Genomic DNA, 6,699 nt, shown 5'->3' with positions numbered 1-6,699 from the left:
ATTCTTTAGATATGTAAAATTCATCAATTTAATTTAATTGAAAAAAACTAGTTTTTGTATACTTCACTGGTAGTTCATATCTATTGTTTTATATACATGGAGCAAGAAACGTTTATTTAGACGAGTATTTATTAGCCGATCTGAAAATCCAAATTTTTAAGGTCCAATTGTTGTCATGAAAAAATACTATCAAACTAACTCAAAATAATATTGTCCATTATAACAATGTTAAATCAGGCCATAATTGCTAATACAATAAAAAAGGTAAATGAGATATTGCCTTGAACTATAGACCAGCGTCGCTAACGTTTGTGATATGTAAAGTACTTGAGCATTTTGTGTTTCATTCAATAATGGCCCACTATGAAAGACACAATGTGCTAGTCGATTGCTAACATGGGTTTCGAAGACAGATCTTCTGAAAGCCAGCTCGTAAACACCTTAGAAAGCATTAGACAACAGAAAACCTAGGTTTTTTTTTTCTCATTGTGTTGTAAACAGAGAAAGGAATACAAGACAACGTGATATGAACTACTTTGGAGAAATAATTTTTAAGATACTGAAAGTGATTAATTGAAAATTAATCTTTGTAGAACTTTTCTTAAAAACTATAATTAATATTCGCTTTCAGTCGGTACGATTTCGCTATTTCAATTTGGTCTTGAAATATATTCTAAAGACAAAAATTCTCTAAGATATACGAAATGAAGTTAAAATATGTCTTTAATATGTATCTATAATTGTTTAACATAAAATGAAAATAAATGAGAAAAAGCAAGGCAGTAGTTAACTCGATACCCTACCGATAGGAAGCAAATACCGTACTGAGATATTTTTGGATGCCAGACCCCCAAATCAGGCTGCAAAATGGGTATCAACAGAGATAATGTATATTTTTTTTCACCAAAAATGTTTTAAAACAAAATCCAATAATGGCCATAAAGAATGACTAAAACAGCCCAATATAGATCATTAATATGTTTATAAAAGACCCAAACCGCCCCTTAAAGTTATCACCTCGTGTAAATGTAACCAAAAAAAGTTTTTAAAATGTTTTTATTTCACCCCTCTCCCTAAATAGTAACGCCTAATGATATCATGTGTACAATAATAATGTTTGACGTCGGATTATCAAGAGTAAATTTCGCTAAAATCAGATTCGTTAAAAAGAAGTATCATTTGAATGTTTTTGAAGATGTCTTTTATTCAAAGATGACGAAATAAGAATCGACTGAGGGGCAGAATAACTGATTTCTTACACGCTTGCGTTTTGGAATTCGAACTTTGTTCCCGACGCGCACACGCAAGCTCGTGCAGGGGTTGGGAACTTCAAAAAGCAAGAGGGTTAGAATCGTATACTCATCGATGCTTTGCATACCTTGTACACATTTATTCAAAGGTGTTTTTCTATACCAAGTCCAAAATCGCTCCCCCCCCCCCCCCCCTTGCCCAAACACAAAATAGATTATTCTGCTCAACTGAGAAAATAGTCGAGAGCCCCTTTCACATTGTTGTCGAGGGGAGTATAATCAAAAGCGTTCATAAGATTCAATTTAGGGTGAAGCTCTCCAAACAAAATGGAATTATTAAATCCCAAATGCAATTATTATATTTCTACGACTTTCGAATAGTATCATTGCAATGACGTTAGTACTATCTTCTCATTTGCATAATATGATTAATGAATACTGGATTGGATAGGAAAGTGTAATACAAATAACTCCATATTACTATTTCCTCCCTTGAATTATCTGTTCCTGATTTTCATTCAATAACAGTGATTATATCAATGGTAATTTGATACTGTCCACCCCGGACAGACCACATCGATGAATAGACGTGAACGACCTTTTCAAAACCATAAATAACGCGTCAATCACTGTATTATATCGGACATGGTTAAAAGGCAGAACAGATTATGCTAATGTTTTTCTTGCCTCTGAAGTTGTAAACATTGTCCCCCCCCCCCCCCCGCTCCCCCACCATCTCACTCTCTTGCTTCCTTCCTCCACTCTCGCTTCCCCCACCCCTTCTCCTTTTCATGTTTTTTTTTTTGGTGAATATCCCCAATCGAGGAAGACTGATTATTTGGGATTGTTTATTTTTCTTGTATATTTCTTTCTTGCATTCCTACAATGTCAAGAATAACCATAACCCAAACCGGCCTAATCAAACAGCTCTAGAGTCTAACTCCTTCTAAAGCAACTGGCTCAGACCTCATACCCAACAGGATCCTCAAAGAATGTGCAACAGTAATCGCTCCTTACTTATTCATTGTTTTCAAACAGTCACTCGACACAGGCCTCGTGCCCAAAGCTGGAAGCATGCATTAGTCACTGCCATATATATATATATATATATATATATATATATATATATATATATATATATATATATATATATATATATATAAGTAAGCGAGATATTGCCTCGAACTTTTGACCGGTGTCGTCTGTGACATGTAAAGTACTAGAGGACCGATTTTGCGAAAGCCAGTTGGTGAACACTATAGAATAAATAGGAAAGGCATTAGACAGCAAAAAACAAATAGATCTACTTGTTTTAGACTTTTTGAAGGCATTTGATAGTGTGCCCCATAGATGACTCCTCTGAACACCGACCTAAAGTACCCCGAAAAGACATTTTTTTTCTTCCGAAGAGACAATTGATGAAGAAAATGATTCAAAACTGAAAAGAACATTGACTTGAAGACTGGCTCTGCAATAGAACTCGGGAAGTAGTCCTGGATGGACATAGAAGCGAGAAGTGCAACGTTTTATCGGGGATATCTCAAGGAACTGTCCTTGGACCTGTCTGCTTTCTGACATTCATTAACGACGTAGGAAGAAACATACCAACTCTTACCAAGCTCAAACTGATCTCCGATGACAGTCTCTTATTACAGAATGATCTTGACTCAAGTCTATCATGGGCACAAACCTAGCAGATGAAATTTCACCCCGAAAAATGCTTTGTAGTGCCAATATGAAACAAACGAACAAACAAAAAAAAAACCCAGCAAATTAATTATGGCTACTACTACTACTACTACTACTACTACTACTACTACTACTACTACTACTACTACTACTACTACTACTACTACTACAACTACTACTACTACTACTACTACTACTACTACTACTACTACTACTACTACTACTACTACTACTACTACTATCTTCATTCTGATTACCAACTTTTATTTCTCCCCCCCCCCTCCCTATGCTCTCTCGCAATTCATTGTCATTATTCACAGATAGTTAAAATTTCATCATGACCTCGTATTATTCAGAGCTCACACTGTGACTTGAGAGATTAAGTTATCATTATTAAACCGTTCCATATTATGTTTCTGTCGTGGTATTTAATAACACAAAGACAAATAAAACTGAGATGAGTAAGGCAAAATCTTCATGCTATAGTTAGCGATAGATAGTATGCGCCTGGCTAAGAAGTTCACATTGCCATCCGGAAGTATAATTGGCTAACACACAAAACTGTGTGTAACCATGATCGTTTATAGTCTGGTTAACACAGTTTAGTGAGAATTACTAAAAAAAAACGCGGATGACAAAAGCAATTACAAAGACGTGAGTGACGTCAACTTCGAACTATCTATGGCGTAATGAGTCCTGGATGCTAAACAGCAATCCTATGGAAAACACCACTGTAGAATTGAAAATGGGATAAATTAATTGAGATACAGATATATTTGGCATTACTAAGATCTTACCGATGTGCACATATTTGCAAGTCTGATAACCGAACACAATTATGGCCTTGACTTGAGCCCATATCAAGTTGTGTCATCAGACCTGCAAATAAATACACGCCGGATCATTCCTATTCATGCCAGAGGTCCCAAACGTCAGTTGCTAATTCCAAATCACTGTGTTGTCCATTTATTCTTACACGAGTTAGTTGTCACAGGCAAAATAAAATGGTAATTTCAATCAGTAAGAAAAGAATGAATTCTAACATGTTCCCAAAAATCTATCTTCACAGACAAGATCGATCAATTTGTATCAATGTCGCCGTCGGTTTCAAATTGATTTTAACTCATAAAATCTCTGCTGTGTCAGAATTGTATTCGAGCAATACAACGGTTAACAGTTGCACACTAACACATTTTTAATGCTGGCTGCTTTGTGTTTCTCTCTTCCATAAAACTCTTTTTTTTCTGTACAAAATGACACAAGCAAGAACAAGTCCGCTTGGAATCAGTTCTTTTTCTATTGATAAACATTAAGAAAAATTGTTTATGCAGTTAATATATCATTTTAAAAACCTGAACATTTATATCGCGCAATATTCACTAAACGTGCTCAAAGTGATTTACAAGGGGTCCACAGCCAACATCAAAACTTAACATGTAGGATGAGAAATGACGCCTGTTAGGCGATACAAATTATTTTTTCAGACAGGGTCCATGATCCTAACGACCAGGTAATCATTTTTCACTCGAATACGGTGAAAGAATGTGAGTAAAGAGCCTTTTCCAAGGACTCAGTTATGCGATGCTGTGAGCGAGACTCGAACCCTGTACCTTCTTGTCCGAAGGCAAGTGTCATACCTCTAGATCACATAATAATGGTGGTGGTAGTAGTAGTAGTAGTAGTAGTAGTAGTAGTAGTAGTAGTAGTAGTAGTAGTAGTAGTAGTAGTAGTGGTATTAGTAGTAGTAGTAGTAGTAGTAGTAGTAGTAGTAGTAGTAGTAGTAGTTGTTGTAGTAGTAGTAGTAGTAGTAGTAGTAGTAGTAGTAGTAGTAGTAGTAGTAGTAGTAGTAGTAGTAGTAGTATTAGTAGTAGTAGTAGTAATAATAATAATTATTATAATGATGATGATGATGATGATGATGATGATGATGATGATGATGATGATGATGATGATGATGATGATGATGATGATGATGATGAGGATAATAATAATAATTAAAATGAAAATAATCAATATATTTAGCCTATGTAGCCGCACATTTTATCTCTTTTTATTTCCCCGGCATTGTTTTTCATAAAATATACACAGATCCCTACAAGAAATAAATGAGAATACGAGAGGTTGCTTTTGAAATCAACATCTCTGCAGGCTTTTTTTTCTTGTCAGAAGTATGTAAAGCGTTTACCGAATTTAAGCTAACAGACTGTTTATGGCTGTTGTTCAACGTGTTGTGTGATGCTTACTCACCAATTTATTATTGCTAGCCAATCACACATCGTGAACTGGGCAAGAGCAGATTGAACAGTAAAAATAATAACAAAACAAACAAACAAAAAAGAAAAAAAAAAAGAAAAAATAATAAATCATCTAAAACAAAAAGAAAAACAACCCCCCCCCCCAAAAAAAAAAACAAAAACAAAAAAAAAAACAATATAAAATAATCAAAAAACAAAAAGCAAAAAAAAACAAAAAAACTTTTAAACAGTGAAAAACAAAACAAAACAAAACAAGAACAACCCCCCCCCCCCCCCCCAAACCAACAAAACAAACAAAACAAAAACAAAATAACTTTTTTTCTCTTCATTGATACTCCTCTCAGTTTCACGTACCTCGTTGGTAGTTAGGAAGCCGAGTATAGAGGGGCAGCGCAAGGATGGTGATTTCCGCGTCGTATCAATGAATCAAACGCGTCAAGTCGTTTTCGTCTCTCTCTCTCTCTCTCACTCCAGCGGGAATTCACGGGTATTGAGTTATCAGGTACATGCCATTGACAATTGGGTTTTCAAGCCGTTTTTGACGAGTGCGTTGGCATAAACCGAAATTATGCAAGACAAACCCGCACAAATTGTGTGTGATATGAAAGAAGATCAACAGTATTTAATCGGTATAATTGATTTGGGAGAGATTATTGATTTTCTATCAAAGTTGTGTGTGTCTGTATGTATATTATGACGGGCAGCTTACTGCCTTAAATAGTTTGTTTACAACCAGTGATTGTATTAGCATGTTTGATATATATTTGATTTTACGGATACGTTTTTCAAATGTCACAATTCAGAAATAACGGTGTGTATGTTTAAAGGTGGGTATAAGAATTCACTGTTACACACTTGAAATATTAAAAGACAAACAAAAGACTTGAAACTAACAAGAAAAATCAAAACAAGACAAAAACAAAAACAACCACAAAACGTTTTTAAAAAGAAAGAATAAAGCAAAACAAAACAAACAGAACTAAATTTTTAATTAATGTTTTTTTTTTCTCTTTTTAATCATTCCACTCTTTATTATTTCATTTATATATTGTGACACTTTACTCCGCGATTTAGAAATTACTGGATATCGTAAGCACATTTTAAAGCTCAAAAAGTGTTTCTTCTTCTTCTTCTTCTTCTTCTTCTTCTTCTTCTTCTTCTTCTTCTTCTTCTTCTTCTTCTTCTTCTTCTTCTTCTTCTTCTTCTTCTTCTTCTTCTTCTTCTTCTTCTTCTTCTTCTTCTTCTTCTTCTTTTTTCTTCTCTTCCTTCTTCTTCTTCTTCTTCTTCTTCTTCTTCTTCTTCTTCTTCTTCTTCTTCTTCTTCTTCTTCTTCTTCTTCTTCTTCTTCTTCTTCTTCTTCTTCTTCTTCTTCTTCTTCTTCTTCTTCTTCTTCCTCTTCTTCTTACTGGATGTCGTAAGCACGTTTTAAAGCTCAAAAAGTGTTTCTTCTTCTTCTTCTTCTTCTTCTTCTTCTTCTTCTTCTTCTTCTTCTTCTTCTTCTTCTGA

General features: G+C 34.7%; 1 protein-coding gene across 2 annotated transcripts in view; it reads left to right on the top strand.

Annotated features, from left to right (window-relative positions):
- Positions 1-5,705: 5,705 nt before the first annotated feature.
- The window catches only part of LOC144965729 (neuronal acetylcholine receptor subunit alpha-10-like), a 99,746-nt gene continuing 98,752 nt past the window's right edge, over positions 5,706-6,699 (top strand). The window contains exon 1 of one of the 2 annotated variants that reach the window (XM_078901368.1): positions 5,706-5,823. The gene's annotated coding sequence lies outside the window, so the exon portion shown is untranslated. Of the gene's footprint in view, positions 6,022-6,699 lie in introns of both variants that reach the window. The other variant, XM_078901369.1, reaches the window with a different exon arrangement.

The sequence above is a fragment of the Berghia stephanieae genome, chromosome 2 (assembly GCF_034508935.2).
Source record: "Berghia stephanieae isolate SIO BIC M18660-M18661 chromosome 2, UCSD_Bste_1.3, whole genome shotgun sequence".
Classification (NCBI taxonomy): Eukaryota; Metazoa; Mollusca; class Gastropoda; order Nudibranchia; family Aeolidiidae; genus Berghia; species Berghia stephanieae.
Note: the sequence above shows the minus strand (reverse complement) of the source record. Positions and strands in the feature narration are given on the sequence as shown.